We start from the raw sequence: 14,343 nt of genomic DNA, 5'->3' as shown, positions 1-14,343 counted from the left end.
CTGTTCACTGTGACAAATTGCTTTGTTTCTTCTTCCAATCTTTTATAATTTCGTAAATAATTTCAATGGTGATGGTGTTTCGTACCCGTCACTATCAGTATCAAATACAGGACTATTGTTGTGATTAGAATAATTTGGCGAATGCATTATATATATGCAAAAATCCATTTGCCTAAGAATTCTTATTTATATTCTCTACTTTTACATCTAAGTCACCTAGCACTACCATTATTTTTTATCTACTTTCACACATAAGTCACCTAGCACAACTGGTCTTTTTATCTACTTTCACATCTAAATCCCCAACCACAACTTGTCTCTTTATCTACGTTCACATTGGAGTCACCTAGCACAACCAGTCTTTTTATCTACTTTCACATCCAAGTCACCTAGCACAACTGGTATTTTTATCTTCTTTCACTTCTAAGTTACCTAGCACAACTAGTCCTCTAATCTTCTTCACTCCTAAGTCACCTAGCACAACTAGTCCTATTATCTTCTTTCACTTCTTAATCACCTAGCTCAACTAGTCTTTTTATCTACGTTTACTTCTAAATCACTAGCACAACTAGTCTTTTTATCTACTTTCACATCTAAGTGCCCTAGCACAACTAGTCTTTTTAACTACTTTCACACCCAAGTCACCTAGCACAACTAGTCCTCTTATCTTCTTTCAATTTTAAGTTATCTAGCACAACTAGTCCTTTTATTTTCTTCACTCCCAAGTCATTTAGCACAACTAGTTCTTTTATCTTCTATCACTTCTTAGTCACCTAGCACAACTAGTCTTTTTAATCTACTTTCACATATAAGTCACCTAGCACAATTAGTCCTTTATCTACTTTCACATCTAAGTCCCCTAACACAACTAGCCCTTTCATCTACTTACACATCTAAGTCACCTAGCACATCTAGTCATTTGATCTACTTGCACATCGAAGTCACCTAGAATAACTATTCCTTTCGTCAACTTTCATATCTAAATCACCTAGCACAACCAGTCCTTTGTACTCTGCAACCCAGCCTGGGATAGTTTTATACTCTCGACTTTTTTCTATATCTTTTATATATTCTTTGCCATAAGTAAAATCCTTAGTGTAAAATTATCTTTAGTTATAACTAACGTCCATGTACTCTTCCACTTTTCCCATCCCTTCCTTTGCAGTGTAATGTATTTCTTAGCCTATCTACTTTACTCTTTTTCCCTTCCTATTCTTCTTGTTATTGAACACAATGGAATCTCATAAGTCAAGCGGCTAAGGACTGAAGAAACGGATAAGAGAATAAAATTATTTTTACAAACTAACAATATTTGAATAGATTATCATCTCAAATTTTATATATATAAAGAATTTATCCAATGTATCTTAAGACAATTATGGAGACATAACATTTACATCATAATCGGAAGATGAACATTTCATGATATAAAGCTAGTTTTTGCTCTTACAATAATTGGAAAAAGTAGAATATCACAATAATCTTATATTTTCATTCAGAGGCATATGCATGAAAAGAAAGCATTTTCCAAGCTAATGGAGTAAAGAGAGAATTTATTATGCAAATATTTTCCATTGCTACAATAAAGATTTGGAATGAGGCAGTTTTGCTTTTTCTTTTGTGGCCTCAAGTAAAGAAAGGGGATATTTACTTAATATTTTGCTTGAGAGGATTTTTATATATCAGGTTTCTCTCTCTCTCTCTCTCTCTCTCTCTCTCTCTCTCTCTCTCTCTACTTGTTTGAATTTCTTTTTTTCAAAATCGTTTTCTTTTAATTCAGGAATTTTCATTTTACTTCTTATATTATTTTTTGTATCCTAATGTATCGATTTTCTCCATTTATATTAGAAAAATGATTGTTTCCGTTATTTTATCTTATAATTCCCGAGTTTCAAAACCCACTTTTTATTGTTTATGATCACGATAAATAATAAATTTCATTTTGAAGTTTGACAATGAGTATTGAACACAAATGATTTCGAGAAACCATGAACTTAATTTTTCAAATCTAGTGTAATTACAAATAAAAGAAAAAAAAAACTTTTACGATATCTCAATTAACAACCGATTTTTCGAAATGATTATTTAAAGTTTTTATTTTTTATTTTATCTGGTTCATCTTTTTTTTTCTTTTTTTTTATTCAACCAGAAAACTTTTCCTTTTGATGATTTTTCCTAAATATCTGATAAACTTGGTATTTATTCGAGCAATAATACATACTTCGTCAACTTCGAGTGAAATCTTATAGGTTTATAAGTCGCTCATGTAAGGGAAAACACAAAGTCCTAGAGACTGACCATATATATATATATATATATATATAATCAGCGCCAAAGATCCCTCTCTTCCAAGCTTGGACCAGGGAGGGTCAGACAGTAGACGTTGATGACTCATGGGGTAGACCAATAAGCTCCCACAACAACCCCCCCCCCCCCCCTCCATCTGCAGCATACGAGGATGGTGAGGTTGCTGACACTACTAGAACCTCTCTAGCTTAAGCGCGTCTCGAACTCCCGTCCAACATAATGCATAATTATTATAATACCCTAACTCCAAATTAAAGTCGAATTATCTTGGCCAATGATGGTATGAAATCAAAAGAATTTTTAATAGATTTCTTATCGTTTTATGAATAACAGTTAAATAAGTAGATTTTAAGGTTTTGTCGTCAACTATTACCAACACTATGACTTGAATTTACGAAGCTTTCAATGTTTTAATAATCTTATTTCCTATAAAAATTTAACATAAATATTTCCAAATACCTCATTTCATAAACACATCTCATCTCAACGACTTAGAAAATTTCGTTTACCTTAATCTAAATCTTAATAGTTTCCAAATATATATATATATATATATATTATATATATATATATATATACATATACATATATATATATATATATATACATATATACATATATATATATATATATATACATACATACATACATATATATATATGCTGTGTATATGAATATTACATATATATATATATATATATAGAGTGTGTATATAAATATATATATATATGTATATATATATGTATATATATATATATATGTGTGTGTGTGTGTGTGTTTATATTTCTATTCAAATAAGCCATATATATTTAATACCGTAATGTCTGGAGTCTTTCTTAAACCTTGAGATCAGAGACCCAAAGGGGAACCGTTGCTAAATGCTATGTCACTGTCATACCAGCTCCCTGGACCAGGATTCAATTCCCTGGCCGGCCAGGGTAGGGGGTGAGAGGTAGTAGTCATACCCTGGTGAAAGGGGGAGGAGATGGGAAGGGTTGAATCTGTGTGTGCTTGTACGTCTGTTTAGATATCTTCCTAAACATTTAACCGTCATTTTTGACGGGTCGCTTACACTAGTATAGCATATCCTATGTACATTTCCAGTCCCTTTAAAATTTTGCATAACACATTTCACACAGATTTGCTTTGTTTGTTGTGTTGATTTAATACACAAGCAACTGTTCCTCTCATATAAACAAACAGAACGCCTGTGTTGTTGTTGTTGTTTTGCTCAATAAACGTGCCTTTCATTTTGCAATCAGTGAGAGCAAGTCTCTCTCTCTCTCTCTCTCTCTCTCTCTCTCTCTCTCTCTCTCTCTCTCTCTCTCTCTCTCTACGGAATATTATCTCGTAAAGTTTCAATGAAGGAAAATAATTTCAGTTTTTCCATCAAAGGAAGCTGCATAATTTATTGAAAACAGCAAAAATAAAATGTATAGTAGTCCTCTAAAATTGTTGACCACTGCTAAAATATCAACGCATTCTTTCGGGAGTCTGTTCTGATATCATTCCCATTAATTATGGATGATATAAATCTAATAATAAACATTCATTATTTTTGCAGTGATTTTTTCATGTACTAAATATTACAGCGTCGCTGGATGTTTGTGAAACTTTATTATCAACCAGAGCGGTTTTGTCAACAACAAAAAATTATTGTTATTTTGGACATTTACGCGGTTCGTGTCAGTTTCCCAGTTTCTAGTAGATGGGAGTTTTAACATAAATGGATTTCTATAATCAGGAGACAATTGTCTGCTTTACATTTTGAGCTTTTTCATAATGAATTATTAAACTTTAGCTTCTGTTTTTTCTCGTTTATTGTACCTCCTTCTCTGCACATATCGAAACTGCTTAACAATTTTAATTAGAAGAAATGTGTAATCGAAAATCTTTACAAAAGGCCTTTAGGTATAGAAAGACTTTTTTATTTCAGTTCCAGATATGTTTAATTAAAAACCTCATTGAAAAGGATAAGAAAGAAGAATAGAAAGAATAATAATAATAAGAAAATTTCAGTTCCGTAATCTTTCCCTTTTCTCGTCTTCGTGGTCACTCGGTGCATTTTCTTGCTTAGTGTCTGAGCTTGAGATGAACCAGTGGCGTTGCACCTGCTTAGAGGTACAGCCTGAGGGCCTATTATTCATCTGAGCTAAGTAACGCTTTTATAAGAGTCTACTCACTTTCCCTTACCTCTCCCCACCCCCAACCCCCAAGGAAAGAAAAATCAACATGCTTCAGGGTTATTTGCCTCAGGGCACAAGGTTAAAATAGTCTGGTCATCCTCTCTCTCTCTCTCTCTCTCTCTCTCTCTCTCTCTCTCTCTCTCTCTACTGACGTGCCACAAGGTACGGTATTAGCTGCACTGCTGTTTGTTATTATGATCTCAGACATAGACTGTGATGTTGAAAACTCTGCAGTGAGATGTTTCGCCGATGACACAAGAATAAGTAGAGAAATTACTTGTGATGAAGATAGGAACTCACTACAAAGAGATCTAAACAAAATATATGAATGGGCGGAGATAAATAGGATGGTATTTAACTCCGATAAATTCGAATCAATGAATTATGGAAACAGAGAAGGAATGGTATATGCATACAAGGGACCTAATAACGAGACAATCACAAACAGGGAAGCAATTAAAGACCTTGGTGTAAGGTTAAATAGGAATATGTTATGCAACGACCAAATAGCAACACTGTTGGCTAAATGTAAAGCAAATATGGGAATGTTATTCAGACACTTTGAAACAAGAAAAGCTGAACACATGATTAGGCTTTACAAAACTCATGTACGAGTACACTCGAGTACTGCAATGTGATATGGTACCCACACTACCAAAAGGATATTGCACAAATAGAGTGTACAAGGGTCCTATACTGCTAGAATAGAAGAAGTTAAGGACCTTGGCTACTGGGAAAGACTGCCATTTTTAAAACTATACAGTCTAGAAAGGAGAAGAGAACGCTATATGATAATACAAGCATGGAAGCAAATAGAAGGAATTACTGAAAACACCATGGAGCTAAAAATATCCGAAAGAGCAAGCCGAGGTAGATTAAGAGTGCCAAAAAATATACCAGGAAAACTAAGCTTCCTTAGTTGTCCTGTGCTCCTTCGTGCACAGGACATTAATCCACTATGCACCAGCTTCGATAATGCAGCGACTATTTAATGTGCTGCCAGCTCATCTAAGAAACATATCAGGAGTGAGCGTAGATGTGTTTAAGAATAAGCTCGATAAATACCTAAGATGCATCCCAGACCATCCAAGACTGGAAGATTCAAAATACACCGGAAGATGCATTAGTAACTCTCTGGTGGATATACCAGGTGTCTCACACTGAGGGACCTGAGGGAACCCATACAAAAAATAAGGCAATAAGGCAATGGGAATTGATCACTAGATGGTTAAGAGAACCAGTATGCAATACAAATACTATTCGTAACACTCCCCCCCCCCCTCTCTCTCTCTCTCTCTCTCTCTCTCTCTCTCTCTCTCTCTCTCTCTCTCTCTCTCTCTCTCTCTCTCATATTTATCTACTGACTCCTCTGGGAATTGATCACCAGATGGGTAAGGGAACCTATATGCAATACAAATACTATTCGTAACCCCCCCTCTCTCTCTCTCTCTCTCTCTCTCTCTCTCTCTCTCTCTCTCTCTCTCTCTCTCTCTCTCTCTCCCTCCTGGTTACCGGATCAGATAGTGAAGGATTGATTATCCATTTCCATTTCCTTTTGGTTTTTTGGAAAAGTTTACTCAATGATTATCTGGTGTATAATTCTTGAAAGCGAGTTAGTCTTCAGCTGGCGAATGATTCCCAACTGCTATGAGGATTCCCAACTGCTTTAAGAATTCCCAACTGCTTCAAGGATTTCCAACTGCGCCAAGGATTCCCAACTGCTTCGAGGATCCCTAACATCTCCGAGGATCCCTAACTGCTCCGAGGATTCTGCACTGCTTCGAGGATTCCCAACTGCTCCGAGGATCCCCAACAGCTTCGAGGATTCCCAACAGTTTCGAAGATTCCCAACAGCTCCGAGGATTCCTAACTGCTCTAAGGATTCCCAACTGCTTCGAGGATTTCCAACTGCTTTTAAGATTCCCAACTGCTTCTAGGATTCCTAACTGCTCAGAGGATTTTCAGCTGCTTCGAGGATTCCCAACTGTTTTGCAGATTCCCAACTGCTTCGCGGATTCCCAACTTCTTTGAGTTTTTCCAACTGCTTCAAGGCTTCCCAACAGCTCTGAGGAATCCCAACTGCTCCGAAGATTCCCAACCCCATTGACAATTCCCGACTGCTGCGAGGATTCCCAACTACTACGCAGGTTCCCTACTGCTCCGAGGATTCCCAACTGCTTCGAGGATTCCCAACTGCTTTGTGGATTCCCAACTGCTCCGAGGAGTCCCAATGGCTTCGATGATTCCCAACTTCTCTGACGATTCCCAGCTGCTTTGAGGATCCCCATCTGCTCTGAGGATTCCCAACTGCTTCGAGGATTCCCAACTGCTCTGAGGATTTGCAACGTCTTCGACGGTTCCCTACTGCTCTGAGGATTCCCAACTGCTTTGAGGATTCCCATTTGCTCCGAGGGTTCCCAACTGCTCCGAAGATTCCTAATTGCTTCGAGGATTCCCAACTGTTCTGAAAATTCCAAACTGCTCTTAGTGTTCCCAACTGCTTCGAGAATTCCCAACTGCTCCAAGGATTCTCAACTGCTCCGAGGATTTCTAAGTGTTTCAAGAATTCCAAACTGCTTCGAGGATTCCCAACTGCTCCGAGGATTCCCAACTGCTCTGAGGATTCTCAACTGCTCCGATGATTCCCAACTGCTCTGAGGATTCCCAAGTGCTTCGACGATTCTCAACTGCTCCGAGGATTCCTAACTGCTTCGCGGATTCCCAATTGCTCTGAGGATTCTTTTGAAGACTCAAGACATTTATTTTCGTCCTCCTTTTCCCCTTTCGTGTTTGTAGCGTCATTAGAGGCACCTTGTCTGCAGCAATGTACGTTTGCACAAATTTATCCTGATCATTTGACATTGCTTCTCTCCTCATTTATCCATTACGAATTCGAATGCATTACGGGGAAAGTTTGACATGATGGGGAGTGAGACGCGCGGGCGCGTGTGTGTGTGTGTGTAATGTAAAAATGTCTAATATTAATTCGGACGGAAAAGAATGATTAAAACTATATCGCCGAGTAAGTGTCAATGTCAGGTCATGTTTTCATGTGTTTGAATTAAAAATAAATAATCAGTAAAACAAATAATCATTGCATTTGTTGGGAAAAATAGTACGTTTTTTCATGTCCGAATAATTAGGATCAAACGTTTTGATGCAATCTATAAAAATTGTTTTATCATAGCGCGTATGAAATATACAAAATTAAGTAAACATTCACAGCAGTTGATGGTAAAGTTAAATTCATATAAAGAATTTATTTTTAAGATTCTACGTTTCAAGTACCGTTTTTTTCTTTACCTTCAGATTATTCCTAAGATATGTCCTTTTCATCTTCCATGCCGTAATATTACAGTTTATTATTTAGTAATTGTTTGTAATTATAAAGAGAACTTTTTAAACTGATAACTACCTCGACATCATTTTAAAGAGTGGGAATCATAAATTTATGTATTTCTAGTAATTTTTGTAATAGCATGGTAAGTAAAATTACGTATGTCTCAAATGATTAGACGAATCTTCCTTAAACAATGGTAATGTTCTTAACAATGGTAATTAAATATTACTTATAAATTTCATAACTGTCTTATATTAATGTGACTCTTACCTGCTATGTATATCTTAGATTTCCGTTAACATTTTAAAGATCAGTCTAATCTGCAATATAACTCTTAAAGATTTTGCTTATGGTATAATATCCTTCCTTCGAGATTTTGTTTATTGTATAAAATTCTTCGTTTGAATGTTAAATAACAGTAATTTTTTATAAACTGTTTCGTCATATTTGATTTAAATAGAAGGGCAGCACATTCTTTAATTTCAGTCAACTCTCATTTCGATATTCTTTTAAACCTTTGCTCAGTCACAAAATCAAAAATATTTCTTGCTCAAAACACAGGATGAAAATGAATTTTATCCGTTTAGAAAAAAACCGATGGTATTTTCTTTTTTTTTTTCTTTGCAGATTGAAATAACAAAATCATAGATATATCAGGTGGAGCTTTAATGCTGTTACTGCAAAAATTGCCATTGCAAAACTTAGCATGATTAATTCGGTGGTTAATTGTTGTCATTGCATTTTAAAGATGGTGTTTACAATCGACTTGTTCAACGTCAATTTCTTTCGTCAATTTCACCCATTAATATTTTATGTATTTTATGAGACTTTGCAATAATATTTTATTATTTATGACAATGCTAGACTCTCTCTCTCTCTCTCTCTCTCTCTCTCTCTCTCTCTCTCTCTCTCTCTCTCTCTCTCTCTCTCTGGTTACGGTTCATTTTCCCTTTGCCTACACGCGCACGCACACTGAATTGTCTGGCCTATTCTTTACATATTCTTCTCTGTCCTCATACACCTGACAACACTGAGATTACCAAATAATTCTTCTTCATCCCAGGGATTACTGTACTGTAATTGTTCAGTGGCCACTTTCCCTTTCCTGAACGGTAGAAGAGACTTTTTAGCTATGGTAAGCAGCTCTTTTAAAAGAAGGACTCCAAAACTAAACCATTGTTCTCTAATATTGGGTAGTGCTATAGCCTCTGTACCATGGTCTTCCACTGTCTTGCTTGAGGGTACACTTGGGCACACTATTCTATTTCGTTTTTCTGCCTCTTTTTTTTGTTAAGTTTATATAGTTTATATAGGAGATATTTATTTCAATGCTACTGTTCTTAAAACATTTTATTTTTCCTTGTTTCCTTTCCTCACTGGGCTATTTTCCCTGTTGGAGCCTCTGGGCTTATAGCATCCTGATTTTCCAACTAGGGTTGTAGCTTAGCAAGTAATAATAGAATAATAATTTTGAACCACCAATGTTTTGTGGGACTGAATTAAACACATCAAGAGACACAGCTTTGCCAATCACCAACCAATTGGTACTGATGTCATTGCCGGTTGTGGTTGCTACATCCGGGAATGTGGGATTTCGTTGCTGAAGAGCAACAAACAAAAGGTTGCTGCTCTAAGGACAGGTCGTAAAGAGAGCTCAGTGCCAAAAAATGCAGGGAATAATGGCCCCGATGGGGGAGGGGCCATGATTTAGGACCCCTAAGATAGGTTACATGCGATATGAAGGAAGCTGATAATGGAGGGCGGAAAAATTACTTATTCACTCATGGAAGTGTTTTGCATACCGGTAATAAATACGTTAATGAGGAATCGCATTTACTAATAGATGTGTTTTGCACAATGAAAACGTTAATAAGGAATCGGTCATTTCTCTAAAGCAAATTTGCCAATAAAGGATGGATGAGTAATTATCAGCAAGTAGTTATAGAAGAGGAAATGTATATAGTTACATGAATTGTCTTCGTGGCTTAATTTAATTATATGAATTATGTTTGTAAAAACATTTGAAGATAACATTCGGACTTACGGCGGTTTAAATGGGATTAATATAAAGAGAATATTGAAATAACATTTTATCGTAGTTGTACTTAAAGTCATATAGTGAATTTATTGACATGTATATATATATATATATATATATATATATATATATATATATATATATATATATATATATATATATATATATATATATGCAGTATATATATATATATATATATATATATATATATATATATATATATTATTTTTATTATTAATTTGAGAGGCTTTTAATTGTATTTCCTTGTTATTACTCAATTTAATTGTGCATGGACTCCTCTTTAGTTTGCCATGCAAATTGATTACTCTTCTGTTATTTTAACAGTGAAATTGGTTTGGAGATTACCTTGATCGAGTTTAAATTGAAAATGAGCGTATATATATATATATATATATATATATATATATATATATATATATATATATATATACTAGGATTTTTTATGTGTATATATTAAATATACATATATATGTGTGTACACACACACACATATATATATATATATATATATATATATATATATATATATATATATTTATATATATATTTATATATGTACACACATATATATGTATATATAATATACACATATACATACATATGTAAAATCCTTGTATCTATAAGTGAGGCTACTTAATGAAGTGATTACGTTGAATGATTATTTGACGATCATCTTATGAGAAATATTGCTACAGAAATAATTCCTTTTAATTAAAGCAGGTAGATGATAAGTGGTTTTACTTTCTGGATATAAAAACGATGACTAGGTTAAATAAAATTTGGAAATCAAATCGCCTGTAATTAAATACAAAAATCAGACTATATATCAGTTTAATTAGATCGGTGTTACTCTAGGCTATGGACAGGAGTCGTGGTATGACAATGAAGCAATATTAACCGTTTAGTACATTTGAGAACAAAGGCCTTAGAAGGATATTGGGAGTTAAATGGCAGGAAAGGATTAGAAAATGGATTTTGAGCAAGGCTAAAAATCAATTTTTGGGTGATATGGCCATGTCGTCCTGATGGAAGGTTCCTTTAGGCAGATTTCTTAGGGATATTTGGCTACAGTGATACTCCCAGAGAATTAACCATAGGTTCCCAGAATTCTAACTCCTGGCGTGAGTATCCTTAATATAACTTTTAAGGATATCGCATAAAATCAGGGGACGTATTTCTTGATACGAAACATGGCAATCTTCACCCCGAATAGATTTTACACTTTGAGGGGGTAGAGTGGCGAAAATGAAGGGGGCCCGTTATCAAGGTTACCCGGTGGATCCCCTCCCATTACTACTACGGCGTATTATTCCTTGTTGCATTTAAGCATGGATAGCCGCAGATAGAATAGTTTCGGGTTGGGTCTTTCGTTATGTAGTTGTATACTCCTTTTTGAAAGAAGGTAGGGTCCATCAGGACGACATGGCCATATCACCCAAAAATAGATTTTTTGCGTTGCTCAAAATCCGTTGTTTGGGCTCAGCCATGTCGTCGTGATGGAAGTTTACCAGAGCATTACTTGAAAGTACTATATCTGTGGGTTTTTGTAAGTGCCTTTATTTTGAATGAGTTCCTTATATGGTCTCCTAGACCATTATAAATTACATTACCCTTATTTGTCATATCCACTAAGCTTGGAACTAGCTTAGGGCTTCCTGCCCCCTGCAGGGAAAGTGTCGACTTCAACTATAAGGATTCAAAGTTTGTATCTCCATAGGAACGGACGATAAATCTCAGAGATTACCCTTTTCATCCCTTGGAAATCTGTTCTCTGATTTCAAGTTGGGCCCTTCTAGGTTTTAATTAAAACTCTAGTATACTTTATTCATTTGTAACTGAGATAGCAGCAATGACGCAAATACGTTTAATATTGTACCTTGTAACTAGATTATGAATTGTAGTTACTATCAGGTATGAATCTGATCCGGCATTGAAAACACATCAGGGTCCATACTTTCTCCTGTCGGGAAAATATGTAATTTCATCGAAATGATGCCACTCAATGGAGATGTGAAACCAAATCTGACTTATTCATACAGATTTTTGAAATGCATGAACACTGTGACGCAACGTTCACTCGGCACTGGTGTTATCGGTCAGATATGCACCTATATGGAACAGTGTGTTAATCATCGTTGTGATTTGTACTCAAGGGTAAATGTACCCATGCACCCGATGCACTGGAAAGTCCCAAAGCAGTTCACTGTTCGTCGCAGGCTTAGACGACGGGTTTTTCAAAACTGCCCACCGCCACCACAACATGTCTTATTTTATGTACTTGCTTCGTATAGTGTTGGAAGAAGTTCCGTGAAGAAGCAATTTTCTTAGGATCAGGAACTGCGGGTGAGCTGTCAGGATCCGCTCTGCGAATAAGTTGGTGAGCATTGCTCTCAGTTATTTTAGGGATAGATTTTGATCCTGAGGTTTCGCCTCGGAAAAGCTGTCCTTCCTTGAAGTCTGAAGTTCTACGAAGATAGACCTTAAGACACCCTAATGGGCATAGGGAGACATCTTCCTTCAGTGGGCAGATTCTCCAAGGACCCCACCTTTTGGCGGGCAGCTCATTTTTGGCAAGAATAGTAGGATCGGGGAAAGAATTCAGCTCTTCCTCTTCTGTGAACTGAATATGTCCTACATCCCTGATAGAGCCAATATTTCACTAACTCTAGCCCCTGAGGCTATTATGAACAGAAAATTTACTTTCTGTGTTAGTTCCTGTAGAGTACAATCCTCATTGTATAGGTTCAAAGTATAGTGCAAGACTTTGACTAACGACCATGTAATAGGCTTTGGAGGGGTTGCTGGCTTGGGTCTAGTGCATGCTTTGGTACCTGAAAAAAGGTTTCGCTTATGAGGTCCGTCTCAAAGGCGTATAGAAGAGGTCTTGTCAGGGCCGACTTACACGTGGTTATCGTAATGGAAGTCAGGCCTCGTTCAAGTAGGTAAAAGAAGAAAGAGAGACAGAAACCTGTTGAAATTTCTGTTGGCTCCCTTGTTTTCACGAGGGTTACCCCTTTCTTCCAAGACAAGTCACATTGTCTCCTGGTTGGACTGGACTTGTACTCTACAATGAAGTCGGCCATATTCTTCGAGATCCCAAACTTTTGTTCGCTGCTAGGGCGAAAAAATCATAAGATGCAGGTTGTTGGTTCTCGAGGATGAAATGTAACAGCCGACTTCTGCACCTGTTTGGATAAAACTGGGTACGGCAGAGGAAACAGTTACAGTTTCAATTCTAGAACTAGAGGAAACCAATTGTTTTTGAGCCATTTGGGGGGCCACAGCAGGAGCTGTTCCTCTGCAGGATCCTAGCTTGTCGAGGACTTTTAGCAGGAGATTGGTTGGTGGAAACAGGTAAATTCGATTCCATCCGTTCCAGTCGAGAGACATGATGTCTATCACTTCTGCTTAAGGTTCTCGTAAGGGGCTACATAACGAGGTAGTTTCTTGTTGACGCTCGTTGCGAAGAGGTCGATCTTCAATTCCGGGACTTTTATCGAAAATAAAGGAGAATGAGTCTGCGTCTAGGGACCATTCTGTCTCTATCGGCTTTCGCCTGGATAGAGCATCCACCGTCACATCGCGGAGTCCTTGAAGGTGAACTGCTTGATAAATGCCATCTTCTCTTCCTTGCCAGGTGGAAGATGGCTAACATCCTGTGGATAATGTGAGGTGAACTCGAGCCTTGTCGATTCAAACTTACTATCACCTCGTTGTTGAGAACCAATCTGTTGGGGACTGTTCTGCAAGAGGATAGTCTCCTCAACGTCAGGAGGACTGTCATAGCCTCCAAGATGTTGATGTGAAAGTTTTTTGAACTGGAATGATCAATTTCTTGCCCTTTCCTTTCATGTGGATGGCCTCCCCATTCTTTCAGGGAGGCTTCCGTGTGTATCGCCACTAATGTTTGTGGTGGTTGCAAGAGAATTGTCTGTGCTAGGCTCTTATTCGTTGACCACGGCTGTCGGTTAGCAAGGTCAAGCGATTGGAGCGCCCCTTCGGGTCCCAGAACCTCAGGGATCCAGATACCATGCAGCAGGAGCATAAAACCTGTACATCATATGCCCACAAAAGTTCTTTCTCTTGTGGTTGCAGAACATAACTGTACACTTCGCCATTAGCTCCTCCTATAAGAGAGAAAAGGGTGAATGAGTACTAGGTTGTTTATATCATAGATATAATATATGCTTTGAATACGGGTCCCAGTACTTCAGGGACCCAGATACGATGCAGCAGGGGGCATGAGACCTACCCATCTTATGGCCACAAAAGTCCCTACTTTTGTGGTTGTAGAACAGGACTCCACACTTCACCTTAGCCTCCTCCTGTAAGGAAAGAAAGAGTGAAATGAGTATAGGGTAATTTATCTTACTGATAAAATTACACATGCATAAAATAGTATACTTTACTATTATTTATCATAGCTTAGGATAGTAAGCTAGAAAAGAAGT

Source organism: Palaemon carinicauda, chromosome 29, assembly GCF_036898095.1.
Source record: "Palaemon carinicauda isolate YSFRI2023 chromosome 29, ASM3689809v2, whole genome shotgun sequence".
Lineage (NCBI taxonomy): Eukaryota > Metazoa > Arthropoda > Malacostraca > Decapoda > Palaemonidae > Palaemon > Palaemon carinicauda.
Note: the sequence above shows the minus strand (reverse complement) of the source record.